The sequence below is a fragment of the Camelus ferus genome, chromosome 18 (assembly GCF_009834535.1).
Source record: "Camelus ferus isolate YT-003-E chromosome 18, BCGSAC_Cfer_1.0, whole genome shotgun sequence".
NCBI classification, from domain to species: Eukaryota; Metazoa; Chordata; class Mammalia; order Artiodactyla; family Camelidae; genus Camelus; species Camelus ferus.
Window position 1 is genome coordinate 33,924,327 of NC_045713.1, and position 22,547 is coordinate 33,946,873.

Genomic DNA, 22,547 nt, shown 5'->3' on the forward strand with positions numbered 1-22,547 from the left:
TGTCTCACTCCGGGGTCATAGTCAAGGCTGTAGCCCTGATCCACGTTCTCTGAGCCTCAGTTTCCTCAGTGACAGCCCTGGGCCAACAACAGAACCTCCTTCTTAGGCTTTTTGGGAAATGGGAAGATTAGATGGGTTACTCGGTGTACTTACCAAAGCGACCTTCCCAAGTCTCAGAAGTGACTTCCCAAGCACACTTGGAAGTGAGAGCCACTCTTACTGGTACCATGGCCATCATCACCATCATCATCATCACCATCAACAGGGAAGGAATTCTGACTTCTCTGGTGAATGATCCAAAAATCAGAAGAGAAAGCAGGAGAACAGCTCAGATTCCAGTAAGAGTTTCTAGGATGGGACCACTTTTCTTTGTCCCCGGGCCCAGGATCATTTCCCGTGTTTACTTATTCTCTCTCTTTAAAAGGGTTCGCAGCTCATTGCATCTGTAAAGGATGGAGCCGCCTTTGATCTCTTCAATCAGCTCACAGCTTCTCTCTTCCCAAAGGCAGGAGCCACCCTTGGCTTCCTGCCACGAGGCAGTGGGATCTGTCAAACCCTGGCCAGGTGCCATCACTCCTCCATCGGGCTAGGGCAGGGAGGGGAGGGCTGCCAGGCCCCCTGAGGAAGGGGGATTCCAGGTTAACCCACAGTATAGGGGAGAGAGAGCCTTTTCCTTTGCATCCTCTCTTCACTGAGGCTGGTACCTCCTAAGTAGGAGGCAATAAAAGGCAGGCATTTTGTGAGATAACCCAAGGCTGGGAAGGAGACAGACTGAGGTTTGGGGGGATAGGCTGGCAGCACCCAGTGATGCTGCACTCACCTGCATAGTCAGAAGCCTGCCTCCTGGGAGTACCTGCAGCTCAGGCCCTGGAGCTCTTAGCCAGCTGTGGCAGGACATCCCACCCACATGCAGGACTAGCAGATGTGCTGGAGAGTCCAAGCCCCCCAGCTGCCCTCAACCACCTGAGATCAGATCCTGGCTTTCTGATTCATGAGCTGTGTGATCTTCAGCAAGTTACTTAACCCCTCTGAGCCCCAATCAGATATCCCAGCATTACCGTGGTGAACACTCCTTGTCTGAGTCTCCTCGGGCAATGGGCAGGAGTTTCTCTAGGGCACATCCCTGGGGTCCAGAGGTGCTGATGTAGGCAACTTCAGTGTTTTTAATGAGGGTGCTCTGCAGTGATGAAGAGTTTACACTCCCATCGTGTGTGTACTTCTGGAAACACTTTATCAACAAACTCACAATATTCATGTTCTTCAATTTGCTTTTCTCCCCACCTATCATGTATACTGGAGATTTTCCCACCTATCATGTAAATTAGAGACGGGATGGAGCAACCCACCTAGATATGCCTCATTAAAAAAACATTTATTGAATTATAATAGAATTACAGAAAAGTGCACAGCACAATGTATTTTCAGAGTGAAAAACACCTGAGTAATCACTACTTCAATCCAGAACCAGAATGTTACCTTCATCCCAGGAGCCCCTTGCCCCTCTCTTCCCCCAGCCAAAATAAGTTCATAAATAATACGTGCTCTTCTTGTGTGGGTGTGTTTTGATTAATCATGACATTTGTGAGATTTATCCATGTTGGTGAATTGTAGCAACATTTTGACACTGTCTGGGGACATTTTTGGCTGTCAAAACTTGTGGGGGCAAGGGTGCTCCTTGCCATTTGTGGGCGGGGTCCAGGGATGTCCATACACTTCCCGCAACTCACAAGACAGCATCTCACCACGGAGAATACCCGGCCCCAGATGTCAATAGTGCCCACAGTGAGGAAGCCCGTGTTGGGTTTTATTCTGAGACTGATGAAAGCTGAGAAACCCCCGGCTAGGTGTGTGCTCAGATGAACCAGACACTGCCAAACTAGTTTCCAAAGCGGTTGTGTCCTCGTCCTTGACTGATGCCGCCACCCTTTCCCATCCCATGGGAATATCATTTTACCAGGTCCCACTGATTGACTCTGTATTGTTTCCAATCTTTTGGCTATTTAACCATCATCAGAATGAGAAGTCTTGTGATGGCCAATTTGAGAGATTATCTTATTTGGATACAAACACACACTCTCTCTCTCACACACACTCTTTCTGGAGACTCTGGACAATGGGAACATGCGTAAAATTTAGTTTAAATGTAAATTTCCTTCTCCCCACACCGACCATGTTTAACTTCAAGCTGACTTACAGAAATAGCTCCGGTCATTTTGGCTTCTGCTGCGGATTCACATCTTGTGCGAGTTGACATACGATCTGGAAACATAAACAGGAAACCCCTTGACATGGGAAAATGGGGCAGGTCTCTGCTCCTCAGAGAGCTGGGACTCAGAAAAGCTGAATGCCAGGCCGGGTGGGCCCCGGGGACCCACAACTGACCTTCCTCTCTGCCTGAGAATAGGACTGACCCACTCTGGGAACCGCTCTGGGGAAAAAAAAGTTTTTACCATTTTTTTTCCCCCTAAATGAACTAATTCATCTGAACTAATTCCACTTCAAAATTAATATCTGGCATTTCAGTGCCTTTTATCTTTGTCTAAAATTCAAATGATGGGTAATGCTTTGATTTCAAATGCACAGCTTTAAACTTTAAGTGTATAATATGTCTCGATTATTTTTATCGCACCTATTTTTCAAGCTGCTGATTAACAGTTTTATTTTTCAACTTACCTCTAAATGTTATGGGACAATAAAGTCAATAGAACAGAAATTTTATGATGCATATCACTTAAAGGAAGACTAAGCCCAGATTCTGTTCTATCCAGTTACCTATGAATAAGAATTAAATTTAACTCTGAGCTTTCTGGCAGCCAAAGCAAAAAGGGAAACACATCATATAATTTCTTGTTTCCTAGTCAAAGGAAAATGACACATCTTTAGCTGAGAGAATCTTTTTTTTGACCCTAAGTTCTGAAAGAGCAGGATGTGAACATTTTAAATTTATTCTTCCTGTTTGTGTTTCCATCTCTGCTCTTCTTCCTCGCCCCGGATGGGGTGTGGGTGCATTGTTGTTCTATCATAAAATGACAGCTGCCAGGTACTGGGCTAAGTGTCTGACACTCAGGCTGCTGTCATTATCCCCATTTCACAGCTAAGGGACCCGAGGCTGAAACGAGTTAAGGAACAAACTCAACTCACACTTAGCAAGTACTGAAGGTGACAGGTGGGCAGGGTGGCCCTCTGAGGAGGTAAATAACTTGTGCAAAGTCTCACAGCTGGGAAGTGGTTCTCAGAGCTGGGTTTCAAACTGGAGAATTGAGATGCTTAAGTATCTTTAGCAGCTACTAAGTGCCAGGCACACACCTTAGTGTGCTTTGTGTAATTGTGAAGGAGTGTAGATCCAAGTCGAATTCGGCTCCATTCTGCCTCTTGCTAGTCACATAACTCTCGACACTTACTTAAACCAGTCAGCCTCAGTTTCTTCATCTAAAAAATGGGTAGATAATAGCCCCAGCCTCAGGGAGTGTTGCGGTGACTCGGTGAATTGATGCCTGCGGAGTTTAGCACCAAATCTGGCCGGGAAGATGCCCATTATTGTCAGCTCTCAACACCAAGAATCTTTGATGATAAAGAAAATTTTGTAAAAACGTATGATGGATTACTATTCAGCCTATAGAAAGAAGCAAATCCTGCGATTTCCAGCAACATGGCTGGACATGGAGGACATTGTGCTAAGTGAAATAAGCCAGACCACAGAAAGTCAAATACAGCAAGATCTCACGTATACACGGAATCAGACAGAGTCAAATTCACAGAAGCAGAGAGTGGAATGGCGGTTACCAGGGCCTGGGGGGTGATGGTCAAAGTGTTACTGAACTCAGGTTTGGCTCCTCTCTACTAAAAAGCCAATAATTGCAAGGCAAAAGTCAATAGAAAGGAAAGGTGCTTTAATCAGAAAGGCTGGCAATCTGGGGACAAGGTGGACTCATGCTCTGGGACCAACTCCAAAGATTCTGCTCAGCCATGACAGTTTTTAAAGGGCATAAGAGGGAAAAAAAAACTCAGTGAATCATTGAGGCAGGAGATTGGATTCCAAGTCATTCTCCACTGCATGCAGACTGGCTGACTCTCCCTTCAGGTGTTATCTTGCCCCTATAATCTACCTGCAGGATTGCCAGAGGGGCTGCTGGAGGGAGAGAGTTGGTCATTCTTTAACTACTTAATTCTTCATTCTTACTTCTTTTAATCTAGGAAAAGAATTAACAGGTTAGGCAAGCCATGCTGTGCATTCAGGAGAGCGTAAATCAGGGGTTAGGTTACATTGAATGGTGATCTCATTTCTATAAATAGGTTTTTTTTAAGGTTAGAAGGGAACAGAAATGGGTTAAAAAGAAAGGAGCAAAGAGAGCTGCTTTCATTTCCTCTGTGTCGAACATCATTCCATTTCTATGAGATTAGAGGCAAAGTTCCGGCTCCTGTCATTTCTTCATGCTGACACAGGGCACTGTCTTCTCAGAATGGAAGATGCCGACATGGGTCTGTAGCATCTCTTTGCTGACAATTTTAGTTGCCCACTTACATATACGGGCAGAGCAAGCTACAATTATTTTGATGCCCACAAAGATACAGGTTATTATGAGCAATAATGTTAATCCCATTCTCCTGAGGCCAGTTCTTAGAATTCTGCTGGCCACAGACCAAGTACTGCTCAAGGTGGAGTAGCTTATGTCATATCCGCAGTCTGGTCATTATGCAGTTAGCTTTTTTCCCTCTGGTGGCATTTATAGTCTCTGCAAAACAACTCGGGAATGTGCATCAGATGCTGAGTCTGTGACCCTGTTGCCCTAATCATTAACTGCTCAGTTTTGTACTTGGGTGGGTGGTTGGCAGGGTTCTGCTTGGTTCCAGAAGGGTGCAGCATGTCAGTTATGCAAAATAAAGAAGTTCTGGAGTTCTACCGTATAACACAGGGCCTATACGACTAACAATACTGTTCTATACATGTCAAAATTCACTAAGAGGATTGATCTTGTATTAAGAGCTCTTACCACAAAAGAGAAAACAAAAACCAAAAATAAAAAACAGAGGCGCAGGAGGAAACTTTTGGAGGTGATGAATAAGTGTATGGCGTTGACAGCGATGACAGTTTCACAGGTATAAACTTATCCCCAAACACATCAAGTTGTACACGTCAAACATCTACAGCTTTATATATGCGCGTGTGTATAAAGAATCCTTGGTGAGGCAGGCGGAATGGCCAGCAGTTCTGTGCCCGAGGTGGGGTCAGCCTCCCTTCCTGCTTTTATAAGCCTTTCTTCTCCCCAGCCTGCACCCCATCCTCAGCTCTCTGATTGCCCTGGGGGCTTAGGAGAAACAACCAGGAGAGGGTCTGGAGTTTAATAAACTCCCTTTGGAAATGGCCAGAAGGCCTCAGCTCTGAGCTGCCTGCCGTGGTTTTCACTGCAAGCGTCACACTAATACCTTCTGCTTTTATTTATATTACATTTTCCTGTTTACTGAGCCTATTGCTGCACACCCTCATCAGCCCGCTGACTGCCTCACGTCACTTCTCTGGCAGTTCTGTGAAGGGGCAGGAGTCTGCATCTTATAGATGAAGCAAAGGAGGCTCAGAGAGGTTAAGTGACTTCCTCAAGGTCACTCAGGAGAGCAGATACAGAATCCAGCTCTTCTGGTTCCAAATTCAGGGCATTCCTCTACCATATCCTGTTGCAGGCCAGCAGTTAATAAAACCACTTCTGGAAATAGTTAAGGGCCAATGTCAGGGGAAAAAAAAACAACCCACATTTTGAATTGTCCAAGAGGGATTCAAAAAACAACACATGTCAAATCCTCTGTTTTCCTGAATGTGGCTGCTTGGCCCCTGTCGCCTGTTCCTCCAGGCTTGTGTTTCTCTGGCTACCTTCACTCTCCCACCCAGAAGCAAAGCAGCAGGCTGGTTCATTTGTTTATTCATTCATTCATTCACTCACTCACTGTTATGGACTGAATTGTGTTCCCCTCAAAATGCACGTTAGGGGAAAAGGTACAGCTCAAGTGGTAGAGCGCATGCTTAGCACGCACAAGGTCCTGGGTTCAATCCCCAGCACCTCCTCTAAAAAATAAATAAATAAACCTAATTGCCTTCTCCCCCAAAATAAATTTAAAAAAAATTTTTTAAAGCACATGTTTAAGTTCTAACCCTTGGTACATCAGAACGTGACTGAATTTGGAGATAGGAGCATTAAAGAGCTAATGAAGGTAAAATGAGGTCAGATGGGTGGGCCCTAATCCAGGATGACCGGTGTCCTTACAGGGAGAGAAGATTAGGACTCAGACAACGCGTAAATGGAGAGGTAACCATGTGAGGACACAGGGAGGAGGTGGCCGTCTGCAAGCCCAGGAGAGAGGCCTCAGGAGAAACCAGCCCTGCTGACACCTTGATCTTGGACCTCCAGAACTTTGAGAAAAAACATTGGTTGTTCAAGCCCCTCTGCCACCCCGTCTGCAGTATTTGGTACGGCCGCCCTAGCAGATCAGTGCTCTCACTTTTCCTCCTTCACATCATGATATACATCTCGCCACCTGCAGGCCTTTGCTTAACTGTCACCCAGGGAGGCTTTCTGACCACACTCTTTAAAATTGCAACGCCGCCTCCTCGTGCCTCATAACCACCAGTTCCCTTTTCTGCTTTGTTTTTCTCTGTAGCACTTATCACTATCTGGAAATCTGTAGTTGCTCATTTATGTGTTTATTGCCCCCATCCTGGTATATAAACACTGTGAAGGCAGGGTTTTTTTTTTGTTTTTTGTTTTTTTTTTTTTTGGTCTGTTTTGTTTACTGTTGCAGTGACTGGGTCACAGGACATGTTCCATAAGTGTGTCTTAAATGAATGAGGTATGCAGCCATTCAACCCATCAATGTACCTGAGCTATGACGTAGCGCCAGGCACTGAGCCAGGGACCCAGCTATGCCTGGGGACACAAGGGTCTGTTTCTCACACTGGACTGAGGGATGCTAGACGTCAGGAACCACATCATATTCACTCCTGCAACCTCCGTATCCTTTGGCTTGGCCTGGAGGTGATGCTGGAACAACGCTGGCTGAATGACTGTGTTTTGGGAGAAAGCACCTGACATTCCTGACACCTTGGACACGAGGGGGAATGGTCTCTTTGTGGGGTCATGATGTGGCAGGTATTTTATTACCTGTTTATAACAAGGTAGCAAAATCTGCAAACGTGGGGAAAGAGGAAGTAGTCTCTTTCTCTATTACTTGTTTCAACTGTACCCTCCTGAGTACTTATTACCTGTTTATAACAAAGTAGCAAAATCTGCAAACGTGGGGAAAGAGGAAGTAGTCTCTTTCTCTATTACTTGTTTCAACTGTACCCTCCTGAGTATAAGATAAAGGGTAGATGGTGTGACACGCTTCCAGCAGAAAACTAACAACCCCCCGAACTCCTAGACCCACAGTGACCCACACCTCCCCACCCTCCTGGCTTGCCATCCATGGCTTGCAGGACTTTGAGTTGCTATTTTCGATTATATGCATTTACCTTTAATTTTACCCATTTAGATATTTTTTACAAAGGTGGAAGACCAGCATGAATGAGAAAAATCAAGAACATGAAGGCACTTTCTGGGGTGAGAGTGATGTTCTGTATCTCGACAGGGGTTTGGGTTGCACAGCTGAGTGCCTTCGTCAAAAGCCATTGAATGACGTACTTAAGATTGGTGCAAACTACCATTTGGAACTTTATAAACAAATATTGAATTCGAGGGAATGATAATCTTGCTGAAAAGTATTTAGGAGGAAGTGAACTGATAACTGCAACTTCCCTTGAAATGCATCAAAACTCAAGATGGATTAACAGATGGAAAGCGGGATGGATAGATTTGTGATAAAGCACGTAGAGTAAAATATTAAGGGTAGAGTTTATGTGATCAGTGTAAAGCTCTTTACTTCTTGGTATGTTTGGAAATTCTTGTATTAAATTTTGGAGATAAAAATCATGAGCAAAGCACTCTATCCTTTCGTGGGGAGAAGAGTACACGGTTCCTCGGAGTACCATTTTCACAGTAGTTTTCACGGTGTTCCTGGCTTTTTATTTCCTTCTTGAGTAAAAAAATTGCAACACTGCTCCCCTTGGAAACAGACAGAACTGGGACTCCCAATTCATCCCAATCTGTCTCAAATTATAAAGTGGATTGCAGGCATTTTAGAGAGCCTTATCATATTTTTAATACGTATGTATTTTTCTCTCTTGGAATTTGGGGACACGTACCACTTATTCACTCACTCACTCTTTATTTATTTATTCACCCATTCATGTCTCTGTCCTCTTTCTCCCTCCCTTCCTATCTTTCTTTCATTAACTCCTTTAATCACTCATTCAGATAGAATGCCTCACTATTATAATTAATACCAAACAAGTGAAATGAGCAATAATGCTTTTCATATTAATAATAACACATTAAAATCTATAGTCTATGTAGTATCACTTTAACTAATAAAGTTTATTTCTACTTCTTTATCAATGTCACATCTGGATATGCTTGCCAGGTTCAGCAAATAAAAACTCAGAACTCTAGGTAAGTTTGAACTTCAGATGAACAGTGAATACTCTTTTTAGTATAGATATGTCCCATGCAATATTGGGGGCATATTTATACTAAAAAAATCATTGATTTTCAGAAATTAACATTTAACTGAGCTTCCTGTATTTTTTTCTGGCAACTCTACACACAGACTCAGCTCGTGTATACCACTTGTAGAGTAGAAACTTGGCAAACATCACTGATTTTTAAGAATCTTTTGGACCAGTTTATATTTAAGGGAAAGTTGCAAAGATAGTAGAGAGAGTTCCAACATATCCTTACCTAGTTCCCCAACGTTAACATTTTACAAAACCGTGGTGCATTTGTCAAAACTAAGACATTCACATTGGCACAGTGATATTCACTAACCTCTAGATTTTATTTGGATTTTACCAAGTTTTCCACTGGATGTCTTTTTTCTGTTCCAGGATCCACTCTGGCATAATGCATTGCATTTAATAACTCTGATTTTCTTTTGAAGTTCCATATTTTCAGAAGTGAGGTTGAGTGTGTTTATCTGCCTTTTTTTATGAAAGGGCAATTTCCTGAGATTTTTTTAAATGATTATTTTAAGTTTTCACAGGCTAGCAAAATGTTTGTAGGACAGCTCAGCTAAAGGAACATAATCTGAAGCACAGATTCCTTCTCAATGCTTTTTCATTTTGTTACAATCTGGCTGTGCCAGTGGGAATGCGTTGCATGTGTGACTATCTCCTTGCATCTGAGCTTCAATTATAGTAGTAATAGTATTTACTGAGCAGTTACTATGTGCCAGATACTGTGATATTATGATTATGATCAAATTATGAGCCTCATGAGGACAGAGACAATCCTTTATTCATTTTTGAAACTGCCAACATAGCATCTGGCATATAGTTTGTGCTTTGTAAATATTTACCAAATAAATGAGGTATACAAGTGCTCTCCCAAGTCCACCACCTCCAGTTTAACTGGTTTAAGAGTTTCGATTTTAAATTAGTCAGGCGAGGCTAAGTTATGCTGGGGCAATAAGTGAATCCCTGAAATCTCAGGGGCTTAAGAAAACAAATGTTTATTTCTCATTCCTGCAACAAGTCTGAATTAGGGGGGAGGGGCAGGGGTGGGGCTCTGCTCCATTCAGTCACTCAGAGACTCTGGCAGACAGATGTTCAGATACCTCCACCTCTGCACTCTTGGTCCCCAAACCAGGGTAAGAGAGAACTGAAGGCTGCACCCTGCTTGTTAAAGACACTGGTGACTTCTGATACAGCTCCTTGATTAGAACTAGTTACATGGCTTCACTGAGCTGCAGAGGGGCCGTGGAAAGTAATCTCTGACCTTCAAAAAAGGAGGAAGTAAAAGGGGACTTGGTGGACACGTGGCATTGTGTGCCATGTGCTTAATCACTTTCCTTTAAGCAGAGCACACTGCTGATATATGGCTAAACAATTCCAAGGTGGAAAGAAATCATCCATTTCTATCCACTTGCCTGAACTCCCAGCAGAGGTTGGCATAAAAATGGTGCATTGTCAGGGCTTGTGGACTGAATAAATACATGAATAAATGAAATGAATGATCATCTCATTTTTTTGCCTGGCTTTGGAAAGCACACACTCTGAGTCATATTTAATTCCTTCACTCCCAGGCTGAACCCTTTAAAAGATCCTAATTAGATTCTTAGAAGAAATAATACCCATCAGACACACAAATGACAGGAGGTTGCCTGTGGAGCTGAACTCCAGGCTGAGGAAATGGAAGGAGAGGGCCTGTCCCTCCGGGAACTAGACAGAGATGAGGGGAGAGGCCGTGCCGGTTCACAGCGGGCACCGTGCCCGGTAAGAGTGCCCTTCAAGCATCAGCGCCCTGTTCTCTGCCAGTCTGACAAGGAAGAGGCAACATTTTTATGTGACTGTACTTTGTCTCTGATAAATTAAGCTCCGGAGGGTTCTGGGTTTGTTGACAAGGGAGTTTTACAACCAAAAGGGCTGTTTTATGGGCAATATGGGGAATTTCAGAACCATCTCTGTGCTGCACTTTGGCAAAGCGCCAGCAAGGCTTCCCGGGAAAGCAAAAGATACCTTCTGTACTTGCCTGTTTGTTATTCTCCTGAGTGAATGCGCATGGTTTGTCACAGTATCATAAGGTCCCATGAGGGACCTCAGAATCATTCTAGAACAACCAGCTTAATTTGCAGATGAGGAAATTGGAGCCCAGACAGATTAAATTTAGCAACGTTTGATATCTGTGGCTGGGCAGGCTGTGCACTGCACAACTTAGATGGTGCTGTTCACACAGACCCCATATGAGTGGCGCCTCCTGGAGGTGTGCGGTTTGATTGCCCCACATGCTTCCATTGTGAAAGAAAAATGATCTCCTGTTGCTTTGAGTGAAAAATGTGTATAAATTTCAAGTACCTTGAACTGAGATGATTTAAAGATGACAGATGCTCAAATTTTCAAGAGTGTCATGTTTTTGTTTTCTTTCTAAAAGTCAGTAGTTCATTGCAGCTAAGAGCTCACACTCGGGAATCAAAGGAGAAATCTAATTTGACCATTAACTAGCTGCGACATTAGGCAAATCAATTTACCTCTCTAATATCAGGCTAATTCATTTAGAATAGAATATACTATTATAACATAATATTACAATAATATAATATTATAATATTATTAACATAATATTATCAGTAGGTTGGACAGTGTTACCTACAAATTACCCATTCCACCCTACTTTCTTGCCTACTCTGAATTTTTTCCAGGTAGGAGTGGGCTCACCTTAGACTGTGGATCATGGTTGGTCACTAAGCCAATCAATCAGAAATGCTATTCCCTGCTCTCCCAGACTCCTTTGCAAGTAGGAGTATCCGTATGATCCTGTTTTGGCCAATGGGAGTGCTGCTTTCATTTGCAGTAGATTGGATTACACCTGAGCCCCTTCTTTTCCCTTAAGGAGATGATAGGTCTTGGAGGCTGAGTCCAGGCAGGAAGAGAATGCATGAGCCAAGCTCTGAGTCAGAATCCAGAAACGCCCGCTCTCACTCCAGCTGTGCCAGTGGTCCCCTGGTGTGACCCTGGGCCAGTTGCTCTCCCTCTGGGGATCTCGGTTTTCTCATGCAAAGGGAAGGGGGTGGGATGGTGCCTGAGAGGTTACTGATTGATTGATGTGCCCGAGAAGACTCTTCAGGGTTCATGCCAGGCCCACTGCCCATCACTCTTTGAGCTCTCTGAGGGGAGGGTGCCAGTCGGCTCCCTGAGAGTCCAGGACACTCCCTGGACCACACGTCACTAGTGGGAGGGGTTGCTGGGAGGCTGTGGCTGCAGCTCTGCTCTGCCGGCCCCCACCCCTGAGGCTCGGCGGGCTCCAAGATTTATATTCATGAGTTGGGGGGTGGGGATTAAGAAACTCGTTTTATTCTAGAGCTTAAAATAAGTGCTCTAGTCTAACTTTCTAATGGGAAATTTACACTGGTGATTATTAGGTCTGGCTTCAACTATTAATAAAGAAGTGTCTCGATTCCAATCTACTATTCCTTGCAAGTGGCTCCCTAAGGAACTTTAGTGAGGAGGGGGAGGGGAGGGGGAGGGGAGGGGAGGCGTAAGGAGCAAGATTCGGGCATTCCTGGATCCCTGGTCTAAACAGCATCTACAAGATGCGTAAAATTTCAACCCAAGCTAACTCCTACTAAACTTCTAAGAACTATTTCATTTTGTGCCATGTCACAGCCAGCTCTGATATTCTAAGATCCTACAATTCTACTACATTGATTAGGATCGACACTGACCCCAAATTCCTATCTTTCCGACGATTTCTGGCTTCCTGAGACCCAAATACCATCGGTGGTTCCAAGCGGACAGCATTGTGTGTGTTGGGGGCGGGGCAGGGGCTACCTTCTCATCCCTCATTTTCCATCAGCCCACCACTCTTTACTATAGGCAGCCAACATTTTATTTTCTTAATCTGATGTGCTATTAAACATTCTCATCTTCAAGTCCTTCCTACCAGAGTCCCAACGCTTCTCCTTGAATAAAAATTCTGGGTGGGGCCACCTCTGCTGAGTAGCGTCTGCAGATTCACACTTCCTAAAGTAGACGAGTAAGTTCCAATCAGAAAGACTACTTTCCTGAGAAAGAAACTGAGTCCTGGATCTGGCTTCCAGCAGCTCTGGGGGTTTAGCTCTGCAACCAGGGACCCCAGGGCAACGTCATGCCTTTGAAAGTGGAACAGGCCATTGTTGAAAACACAGGCAGATGTGGTAAATTGGCCTTATGCAATGTATTCTGGTTCCTTCCCCCTAGGCAGGATTTAAAGGAGGGAAAAAAAGGAAGTAGGCTACTTGACAGAAACTTCTATGAGTGGGACAAGAACTCAGTCAATACCGTTCCTGGCAGTTTACTGTGCCAAGCTCTGTGGTCAGTGCTCAGGAAACAGAGAGGTGCAAAAGGTGCAGTTTTCGCCCTTTGGGGACCTGGTGGCCTAGGGATGATGCAGACACAGACCCCATCTGTATAATGTGATGCTCCTTCCTCACTTGATCTTGGTCACTTTGTCCCAGCAGACCACAGCCTCACCCTGACCCAGCCCGCCCCTCTTCTGTGGTGCTCCAGTCCCAGGCCTTGGGCCTGAATGGCTGGGAAAGCTCTGGTGGCTGGGGAAGAGAGCCAGCAATAGTCCATGGTAAAAGTCTGTGGGCTCTCAAAACTAATTTTTTACTAAAGTTTTTATACAGCCTCAAATTGTTTTACTAAAAAAGAAAAGATTAATATAATGAAAAAGAATACGAAAATGAATATAAAGTTTTTATACAGCCTCAAATTGTTTTACTAAAAAAGAAAAGATTAATATAATGAAAAAGAATACGAAAATGAATATAAAGTTTTTATACAGCCTCAAATTGTTTTACTAAAAAAAAGATTAATATAATGAAAAAGAATATGAAAATGAATATATGCGTGTATATGCATGATTGAACTATTATGCTGTACACCAGAAATTGACACGTTATAAACTGACTATACTTCAACATAAAAAATTACACAAGTAAAAAAAAGATTAAAAATGGTGATGCTTACAGCCAAAAAAAGAAAAGAAAAGAAACCATACATCTTGTAAACAACAGGGGTCCTTGGGCAAAGAAAAGCAGGAACTGACAGGAAACCATACATTTGGGGGTGACAAGGATCCCAGAAGCAGACGAAGAAAGGTGGGAAAGGGCAGGAATCTCTGGCATGTGAATGTAACCTTTTGCTCATTATGCTCTCATTACAATAAAATTAGCCTTGCAGATTAGAAGTCCCCATCACACACCAAGGCCATGACACCTCTGATCAAGGCTACATAAGGACAAAAATCCCTCCTCCCCTCAGGAACGTGGAGCTGGGATGAAAATCAGGAAATATGACCCTAAGCCCCTCCCTCCCCAATGAATATTCTGCCCATATAATTTTTATACCCCATTTATACCCCATATGTCCTTGCCAAGGACACTCAGGGCAGCTACTCACCTGAGTCTGCCTACTCTCCCCTTGAGAGTGTCCTATTGCTTAATAAATCTTCACTTTGCTTTCTAGACCTCCATGTCTCATCTGTCTCTGAATTCTTTCTGTGATGAGACAAGAACCTACTCTCCAGTAACATAATGAGGGTAATAATTCTTACTCAGGGTGTTGTGTCAGCATCAAATGGTATAATTCAGGTTAAGCACAAGAGTAAGTGATACATAAATGGTAGCTTTCCCTGGGATAGGCTGTGAAGAACGACTTTAGAATTCTGAAGTTAGTGCTATGGGCATTCAAGGAAGGCTTCACAGAGATGGAGACCTTTGAGCTGTCAGGCGGAAGGGGAAGAAGTATAGGGCAGGGAGACAGCAGGAACAGATGCCTTACAAGTGGCAGATGCTGGGCATAATTGTTCTTGGGTCAAGATTCAGTGCGACTTGGGGTTGGCAGAGGCTCAGCTCTTTCTGCTCCTTCTGTTTCTGACTCACTCCTGCTGTCATTGTTCTCTGGAAGGGACACGTGTAGGGGGTCTGCTTTGCCCCAAACACTAGCTGGATGTGGCCAGTGAACACTGGCAGTGTGCCCAGTGCCACGTGTTGAAATGTCAATATCTTGGATGTTCTAGGTTAAAGGCGATGTAATCTACCTTTCTCCAGCCACCTGGACTGCGGCGCCATGCCAAGCAGGTTTCTCTAAGAGAACCACAGTGCCTCTAGGCTGTGTCATGGAAAGTTGGATACCACCTCCAATTCTCCCAGATCCCCCAAAACCTTTCTGGCGACCTCTACTACTCACTTTGCTACTTCCTCCAGGAAGTAAGGACTGAGGACTCTCAAATCTAATCTCTTACCTCACTTCCTCTCTCCGTCCCCTCCTCCTCCCAGTCAAGTCCACTTCCTCATTATGTCTGGTAGGAATCATCTCTCATCATTACCTCATAATTGTTTTCTTCCTGCTCAGTTCCCAAGGTGTGGCCCCCAGACCACCAGCAGCAGAGTCACCTAGGAACCTGTAAAAAATAAAAATCTAAATTATTAGGACGAAACCTCAAATCTTCTGAATCAGAAACTCTGGAGATGGGGCCCAGCCATCTGTATTTAGTAAGCTGACAATTCGGACTGGTTTAATGGATGGGGGATCTTACGCATCTGGAGCAAGGTCCCAGAGCGACACCTCACCATGTCTGGCAGACATAGCAGCAGGCTTCTCTACCAGGGGGACTGGGGGTTACCAGTTATAAAGGAGATTGATGTCAGGTTGGCTCATCCGTTACCAAGGAGAGCAGCACAGGGGCCCACCCCTTTGATAAACTATCATAGTGGAGATAGTTCTGATCTAAAGATTAGAATAATCACAATCTGGGGCCAGGCATTTCCTGATTCGGCTCTCTGATTAAGAGGGAAGGTCAGTCATGTGAGTAGGGTGCAGGTGAAGCAGGACTGGTCGCAGGGAATGTACCGAGAGCAAGAGAACGGCCACCTGGGGTGGCCTGATCATACACCCGCATACAAGGGATACTAGCTTGTGTGTCAGATGCCATCCTTTCTGAGACTGTGATGGGGCATCTGATCTCATCAGGGAGGTCTGTGGTTATGGTGGTCAGGAAGGCAAATGTGGTCCCCCAGACAGTGAAGTCAGACCAGCCACAAAGAGGAGCCACCGTTAACTGCGGACAGCCAGTGTGGACTTCAAGAGCACAGGTCTAACAGCTGCTCGCCAGGAAGTGCCTTCCTGGTTATATTCAGATCCACCTTGGTCAGGGACAGCAAGCTTTTTCCCTTCTTAAAGCCAACACTGTGTAAAAACACTAATATTCATTTTCCCCTGAGCCCTGAAAATTGTGTATGTAGATGGTCCTGCATGAGTAAAAGGCTGAGGGGTGGAAGGAACTCAAGCGGACACTGAACTGCCTACTGTTGACCTTAAATTATTAAAAGAGCAAGTTATTTTACCAGCAAAATGAGTTTATTTGGTAAGTGCAAAGGACTGTGATTGGGGACACGCAATCTGTGGTGAACCGCAGGCACATCCAGAGAACAAAGGAAGGGATAAGGGGGGAGCTGGGAGGGGCTGTTCTAAAGGACAGTTCACTGGAGGAAAGTAGGAGTTCAGGGTGGTGACGGCTTCTCATTAGCTGAGCAGTTTCTCATTGGCTGGGCTGTTGCTGAGTAAGGAGAAATTCTTCCTTGGGGACAGTCAAGTAAATGCACTTCCTGTTTGGGTGTGCAAGGTACCTTCTTCCTGTGGGGCATGCATTTGACATGGAGTAGCAGGGCATGAGAGCGCCCCCTGCTGGCCCCTCTATTTTATTTTATTTTAAACGAGGTTTTTCCGCTGCCTGGGATGGGGGAGATAATCCAGTGACCATCACCTGTGGACCACAGGCTATCCTAGAATGCTCAAGTCCCCTTGAATGGAGCGAGAGGACTTGGATGTGCATGGGGCTAGCTTTAAGAAGGGAAAATCTTGCTGCCCCTGATCAAGGCGGATCTGAATATAACCAAGAAGGCACTTTCCGAGGAGCAGCTGTTAGACCTGTGCTCTTTGAAGTCCACACTGGCTGTCTTTGCCCATAGGACATCTTGCCCTCTGTTAGGACTTCTCAGCTTATGGGAGGAATATAAAGGCTATCTGGTGTTTCTGCCTTCTCATCATCTTCATTTCCTTTGTGGGAACTTCCCTTCTCTTTTCCACGTGTTTCCAGTGGGGTGCCGATCATGGTGTGCTGTCCCCAGAGCACGCAGGGGTACATGACCCAGGGTGGGCCAAACAGTGCCACATCCCCCCTTGCATCTGAGCATGCTCCGGGGGGCTGCCAAAGTTGAATCTACCTCTGTCCTCTGATTGCATTGAAATGGAAATTGCAGGTCATCAAGAGACAGATTAATCAGAGTACTTCACTCTTCCCAATCTCCTGTCATCACAATGTGAGATTTTGCTTGTACTGTTCCTGTTCCCTGTACGTACGAACGTGGATTCTTCAGTTACTCTGATGGGCACAGAGCCCTGGAGCTGGTGCAGTTCACTCAGTGACAGGGTCAGATGACAAAGGATCTGCACATATGACCAGAAAACCACTTCAAAAGGTCGGAATGTTATGACCTTTTTATTGTCTTGAGGCAGAAACAAAGCCTGTCTGTTATCTTCATTTATATTATTTAGGACACCAATGGGTGCTTTTCATTGATTTTCATGGAAACAGACATCTAAAAAGTGAGGAAGCATAATTCTCAAAGGGAAGTTGCGAGGAGGCCCTTTAGACACAGAAGGACTTTCCATTTTTTTTTCTTTTTAAAAATAGCGCTGTTGATGTACAATTTCCATGCCATAAAATTCACTTATTCTGAATGCAGATTCAATGATTTCTAGTAATTTACAGAATCATGCAACTATCACCACAATGTGGTTTTAGGACATGTCCATTACCGCCCTCACCTCAGATCTCTTGCACTTATCTATCTGCATTCATCCCCTATTCTCACCGCCCTCCCCAGGCAACCACTCATCTCTCATCCCTCATCTGTCTCTCTAGGTTTGCCCTTTCCGGACGTCTCGTATAAATGGAGTCATAAAACACATGGTCCTTTCTGTCTGGCTTCTTTCACTTAGTAAAATGTTTCTGAGGTGATCCATGTTGTAAGTTTGTTGAAACCCAGCTTGTGGACCCCCCAACCCCCAGAGTTTCTGATTCAGTAAGTGTGGGGTGGGGCCTGAGATTCTGCATTTCAAGCAAGATCCCAGCTGACGCTGACGGTGCTGGTTCAAGGCCCTTGATGGTGGAACCGCTAGCCTATGGTGTGCCCAGAGCCAGGGCTGGGTAAGACAAACCCCTGTCTTGAAGTGGCTCGTGGCTTCAGCCTTTCTCTGACCTCTGGGGGGAGATGACACATCAGATCCAAAGCTCTTTCCTTGTCATAAATCCTAGGAAGGCTGACTTCATATTGCTGCCCCTTGAAACCACATCAGTGCTATATGCTCACGCCCACCCTGGTGTCTTATTTAATTTCTGCAGTTAAATCCCATCTCTGTTTCTCCTAGCCACGGCTGAGAGAGGGAACAGGTGGCCACCAGCTCCCTGCTAATAACTCCTCATATGTTTACAGCCCATTATTAAATTGCTCTCAGATTCTCCTTCTTGGAGGCTAAATAATTAGCTACCCTCTTCTGAATCATGGGGTGGAGAGGGTTTGGCTGACTAGAGCTACCAGCCTCGGTCAGGAGCATGTGTGGCAGAAATTCTTGAGCCAGTGTGGGGGCTGGAGGTAAGGTGGGGTGGGGGCTTCGGGGGGTTTCTAAGGCTAGACCTTCAGACTCCTTCATCTAAGCAAGATCCTTAGAAATGATGCCAGCAGACAGCGTGCAAGATAAGGAGATGTCTGGTGGGATGCAGGGATCAACTGGAGGTCAAGCATCACCAGTAAGTCAAACATCTTCAGGGATTAAGGGCACCAGCAGGTTGACCCCACCTCCATGAGTCTCCCACTTGACCCTTTCTCGCCAGCGAAACAGCACTCATGGGGCAGCCTGGCTGGTGCTGATCATCAGAAAGATGATGCTCCAGCGTGCCCAGGTCAAGGTCAAACTTCAGACCACCTGCACCAGCATCTCCTAGGAAGCTTGCTAGGAAATGCAGACTCCCCAGACTCCACTCCTAAACCTACTGCACCAGACTCTCTGGTGAGGAGTCCGAGAATGGGGACATTAACAAGACAGCCCCCACCCCACTCTTCTACGCAGTCAGGTTGGAGAATGACTGTCCTAGTGTGCGATACGGTGCTCTCCCTTCTCTTTCTTGGCACCATGAACAGAAAAAGAAAATGGTTCAGGGTAAACAAAGCATCTGGTACAGCTACTACTAATAATAGCGTCTTGTCTCTGTGGTGTGTATATATTTTGAAAATAAAAAGCAGTCATAGCTAGCATTTCTTGAGGACCTCCTCGGCAGCAGACACTGCGCTAAGGGATGAATGGAGATTGGCACATTGAATCCTCCCCGCCATGAAACAGTGGCTATTAGCATCCCATTCATGGAGGACGGAGCTGTGGTGCAAGGAGAGACAGGTCTGAAGTCACATAGCCGCTAAGTGGCAGGCGGCATGACTCAGACCCAGGCCTGGCTGACTCCAGAGGTCAGGATTTTAACCCCCATGTTATCCCTTCCTCCCCTCTGACACACTCTTCCCTCCCAACTGTAAAATACGAGAAGAGGCTCTGTGGCCACAGATTAAATGTATGCTATGGGGAAAAGAAGCCACTAGTCTTGAACCATGCACTAGTATCTCACACGCATTTTTCTCATTTGCCACATCTCACACCTTCCCTGGGAGGGAAGCATTATACCCATTCTGCAGGGGAGGAAAACTGAGGCTCCCGGGGATGAAATGGCTTTGCCTGAGGCCACACAGCTCTTATGTAGGTGAGGCTGGACTGGAAGCCATCAAACCACACTGCCCCTGGTGAGGATGGAGATGAAGGGGATCTGACTCCTACGCAGGGTTATTCAAAGAGCTATTTTGTAACGTCAGCCCTGGGGCCACCCGTTCTATTTCCATACCAGCTATTTAACTAGCCTGGAGACTTCTAACTTCCCCAGTGTTCAGAAACACTGCCCAGGATTATGGGCACAGCTAAAACAGGAGCTGAATGGAATGTTCTAGAAGCTGTATAATTGAAACTGACTTAGGAGACAAGGGCCGTCAGCCTGTGTGGCAAAATTAGAAAGTCACCTAACCAGAATGTGTGTTGCCCACATGGATGCCAGCCACTGCTTTTGCTGTTCTGGGGCTTTTTAGTTATAATGGGTATCCTGAGGTCTGTGGTTTGCATTCCACCTGTACCCACCTTCTTAAGGATCCCGAAGAGAAAACCATTATGACATGCCTGTATCTGCCATCCAGGGCTGGGTCTCTCAGGGGAGTAGGTGAGAGGCCATGTTTCTTTTGCACACTGTAGACTGAGATGAGCCCAGGAGTGCCACCAGGAGGTGACGGAAGCCTCGTCTCCTGATCTTCTACTCTGAGTGTCTTTTTGTGTTAAGAGGGGCTGAACCTGGAACCATCTAACCTGCCTACTGGGCATCTCTGCCTGGATGTTCCACTGCCGTATCATCGTGGGCGTTTTTGTCTCCTGAAATCTCTTAGGGAACCACTCCGCCCACTCTCGGAACTCCTGATACCCACACACGTCTGATCACCTGGTCCAGGCTGACTCAAGCAGAGCGCTGGATCCTCTGGACACAGGGCCTGCTCTAGACGTAGGCACTTGACCCAAGCAGGACCGGTTAAAGTTTTTCCCTAAGATTTCACACAAAGTCTCTCTTCCTCTTGGAGCATAAACCGTTCAAACATAAGCTTAAGGCACTAGTGGCCATTTTTCTGCCACGTGAAGCAAACCTACTCCAGGGGGGAAAATCCATTGTGAAGAGAGAGAGTGTGAAGAGGTGAAACATGGAAAGCAGGTAAGTCCTTATGAATTCATTGCATCCCTACATCCACGCCTTTGGAGTTCCAAGTTAATGAAGCCATAAGCTCTTTTTTGCTCAAGCTGGATTGAACAGGGTTCTTTCAGGAGCCCTAGACAATACATATCTGAGATTCAACATATCCAAACACGAAGCCTCACCTCCTCCACCAGCAAACCTGCCCTCCTCCGGCCTCCCCTGCCTTTGCCAACTTCAACACTGCTTATTCGGTTTTGGCCACGGATTCACTGCCATGACCTTAGTTTAGACTCACATCGCTTCTTACCTGGATTGCTGCAGTGTCTTCCCTGCCTCCAGGCTCGTCTACTCCACATCCACAGACAGAGACAGACAGACACACATACACACCCACTGAAATCTCTCACCCTGACCCTTCCTGCTCTTCCACGGGGTAACTCACAAGGCTGCCGGACATCTGGCCCTTCCCACCTGTTGAACCTCACCTGGCACCACCCTCCCTGCTCTTCAGCTAGAGACCTACTTGGAGTTCCCACTCTCACCTCTAGGTTCTTAATCCTTTCTGTGACACAGACCCCCTGCCAGTCTGTGGAAACCTGAAGCCCTTATCTCAGAATAATGTCTTTTAAATACCAGAGGAAGATACATAGGATTATAATGAAATTATAATATATTGATATACACTTAACAAAATATGAAAGCCAATTTAACCTTAAGTATAGTAATGTATGTGCTTTTTTGTTAAAGCATCAAATAGAAAAATCTAGTAGTGGGAGCCTAATAACTGTTGTAATTTTCAAGCAGTAAAGAGTGTAAATGACATTTTAAGTTATTTGCAACAGCTGTAATGTGATATGAATATACATGATTTCTATGGGTGACAAAGCCCCAGGTAAGTGACAGTGAAGATGTAACTTTATTCCTTTCTAAGTTCATGGACTCCCCCATCCCAAATAAGCACCAGTGGGCTCTAGGACAATCTTCTCTCCATCTTTGGTTCTCTGTGACTCAGCTTAAGGTCACAGAAGCTGCTCCGGAAGCTTTCTCTGACCCTCACCACACTAGATTGGGGCCCCTCCTCTGCACCCCAACAACCCCCGGGCCTCCTTTTATCCCACCACAGGTCACATGCAATTCACACATGCATCAGTGCCCTGGACTGGGGCCTTCCCCACTGAGAGCTGGAAGGTGCCAGCTGCCTTGTTCGAACAGGCACAGCCTTGGTCTGAGTCCAGGTGACACTTCAAAGCTGGATGGCAGGTCCCCGTGAAGGAGAGGCTAGCAGAGCTGGGGACCCTGAAAGTGACATCTGGCAGTCCCCTGCTGAATGACTTAGGACCGACTTCCTGTTTATTCCTTCATTGGAGGCAGGATGGTGCACCTCTAGAGCTAAACAGATCTGCATTCTTCTCCTGTCCCTGTCACTTCTCACCTGTTTCCCTCAGGCGACTCACCTCCCCTTCCAGAGCTTCAGTTTCCTCACCTGTAAAATGGGACGATGCGCCTCCCCACTTTGTAGGGCTCTGGTGAAGATGACGATCCAAGAATGCAAATGACATGCTCAGCCCTCAGTCATAAAAGGGGCTCCAGAGTTGGAGGCACCCATATTAGGTATTAATATCATGCATTTATTCATTCAACAAGCATTCATTAAGTACCTATTGCATGCCGGGTGCTTTACATACCTGAAATTATTTGATAACCCCAGAGGTAGGTTCTATTACCCCCATTTAAAATTTAAAATCACCTCCTTCATTGGCGGAGGGGTGCTTGGTATTCTGAGACAGTTTTCAGTCTTCAGGGATTAAGGTACCAAACTAACCCTAAGGATTTCATCCCTCTTCCCCCGGGATCTGGCACTGTGTAGCAGTTTGGGGCAGTGGCTAGGGAAGGATTTCGGCTTAGGGGGTCTAGGTTTGGATTCCAGCTCCTCGTCACCGTATATGGCCCCTGGGCAACATCACTGCCTTGTGCCTCCTTTTTTCTCATCTAAAGAGTGCGACAGTAATAGTGCCCACCTCCTGCTTATCAGAGAATTAAGACTGAATTTGTTGCAAAAGGTTTGAAAAGGTTTAAAGACTGGCACACAGTCTC

At 45.5% G+C, this 22,547-nt stretch overlaps 1 long non-coding RNA gene across 1 annotated transcript in view; it reads right to left on the reverse strand.

Annotated features, from left to right (window-relative positions):
• Positions 1-22,547, reverse strand: part of LOC116657608 — a 29,430-nt gene that overhangs the window by 6,608 nt on the left and 275 nt on the right. Inside the window, exons 2-5 of the long non-coding RNA XR_004312789.1 lie at positions 14,949-15,023; positions 2,195-2,259; positions 1,059-1,177; positions 154-284 (exon numbers count right to left, since the gene is read on the reverse strand). This is a non-coding gene — a long non-coding RNA (uncharacterized LOC116657608). The remainder of the gene's footprint in view (positions 1-153; positions 285-1,058; positions 1,178-2,194; positions 2,260-14,948; positions 15,024-22,547) is intronic.